Genomic DNA, 2,026 nt, shown 5'->3' with positions numbered 1-2,026 from the left:
TACGAACCTATGTAGTAAGATTCCTCCCACCTTTTTCTTCTGTTTCAAAATTTTTAGCTTTGTAAGTCCTTTTCAATTCCATATGAATTTTGGAATAATTTTATCTCTATCTGGAAAAAGTGTTGCTGGAATCTTAATAAGAATTATGTTACACCGATTTGGGGAGAATTGATATCTTTATTATGCTGAGTCTTCCAATCTAGGAACACTTATTTATGTCATCTTCTTTCTTTCATCAGCTTTGCGCAGTGGCAGTATCATAGCCAATGAGGTTTATCCGAGGTGCGATTATTGCTAATTGAAAACTTTCTTTCTTTCATTATATTTTAATTTTAAGCCCACAAGTTCTGTATTAATATGTTTTGTTAGATTTACACCCAAATATTTTATTTTTGAATGACTAAAAATCATATTGTATTTTTAATTTTTATGTCCACATTTTTATTGCTAGAACATAGAAATACAGTATTTTAAAGTATTAATCATGCATCCTATGACCTTGTTGAACTCACTGATTTGTTCTAGCTATTTTGAGGGGTTTTGTTTCTTTGGCAGTTTGGTTTTGGTTTTGGCTTGTAGATTCCTTGGAATTTTCTATGTAGACAATTATGTCATCTGCGAATAAGAACAGTTTTATTTTTTGCTTTCTAATCTGTATGCCTTTTATTGTTTTTTCTTTCTTTATAGTGCTGGCTAGCACTTCCAGTACTATGTTGACTAAGAAAGGTGTGAGTGAGTAGGTTTTCTTTGTTCCTGATATTAGGGGGATTGTATGCAGTGTTTAACCATTAAACTATAATTTTAAGTATAGGTATGTTGTGGCTCTGTTTATTTGAACAAGAAGAATTTGTCTTTTTCAACCTCATGATATGAGATACTGCAACAGATTGAATATAGAAGCATGTATAAGAATCTAGCTGCCTTCTATTAAAGGGATTTGAAAAATTGTAAACAAACAAACAAACAAACTATTCTTTATGTTTTGGAAACTAAAGTAATTGCTTATAAAAAACACTCAATGTTACTTTTTAATAAATTAATAAAGAAATGTTTTAAATTTTATCAGTATCAATATCTGATATGGTAAATATCAATAGATATACCACATATAAGCAGAAAACTCCTTGGGGGTCCTCAATGAATTTTAAAAGTGCAAAGTAGTCCTGAGACTAAAAAGTTTTAGAACTGTTGCTATAGGTTGACAGAAGTCTTTACATTTTACTAGCATTGAGGTTTAATTTCTAGTATTTGTCTGACATGTAGGAATGTTACCAGAGACATAATTTCTATAAGTTTGTGTATAAGACAGTTACAGGGAATTTTTTATATGCTTCTTGTTGACTTTTCCTTGAAAGTCTGTGCTGTTGACTGGGAACTTTCTCTTTCGGCTAATAAAGAACAACACAACCAAAAGTGAAAATTTACTTTTGAGGGCACCTGGGTGGCTCAGTGGTTAAGTGTCTACCTTCAGCTTAGGACATGATTTCAGGGAGCTTCTCCCTCTCCCTCTGCCTGCTGCTCTCCTTGCTTGTGCTCTCTCTCTCTGTCAATAAAATCTTTAAAAATAAAATATTTTTAAAAATTACTTTTGGAAACTTTACATAGTTATACATACAACCAACAAATATTGAATGTTTATTTTGTGCAGTTGGTTTATAGTGTTAAAGAAAACAGACAGAAATCTTTGCTTTCATTGACCTGGACTTCTGGTTGCAGGAAAAGGAACATAAGCATGTACATGGTAGGACAAGGAGGCGTGGAAATCTATAGCCCACTGGGGCCTCCCTTGCTCTGGGGCTGAGAAGTCCTGGCCTAAGGAAACCTCTTCTGGGATTACTGCCAACATGAAGAACACTTCAGTTGATAGGGTACAAATATTAATAAGAACATGTATTTCATCATTGGATGAAAGTACTTGACTTCAGTTTTCCTCGATCCATCTTCTTTTGCTTTGCTTGTTCTTCACCAAGCTTGGAACATTATTGTCCAGGTTTCTTCTTATAAGTACTAAAATATGTATTATTGC

General features: G+C 33.0%; 1 non-coding gene across 1 annotated transcript; it reads left to right on the top strand.

Annotated features, from left to right (window-relative positions):
• The first annotated feature begins 237 nt into the window (after positions 1 to 237).
• Positions 238 to 383, top strand: LOC132012601 (U4 spliceosomal RNA). The gene has a single exon (XR_009402630.1). It is a non-coding gene; the product is annotated as a U4 spliceosomal RNA (small nuclear RNA).
• Positions 384 to 2,026: the final 1,643 nt, after the last annotated feature.

The sequence above is a fragment of the Mustela nigripes genome, chromosome 2, assembly GCF_022355385.1.
Source record: "Mustela nigripes isolate SB6536 chromosome 2, MUSNIG.SB6536, whole genome shotgun sequence".
Lineage (NCBI taxonomy): Eukaryota > Metazoa > Chordata > Mammalia > Carnivora > Mustelidae > Mustela > Mustela nigripes.
This window is presented reverse-complemented; position numbering and strand designations above follow the sequence as displayed.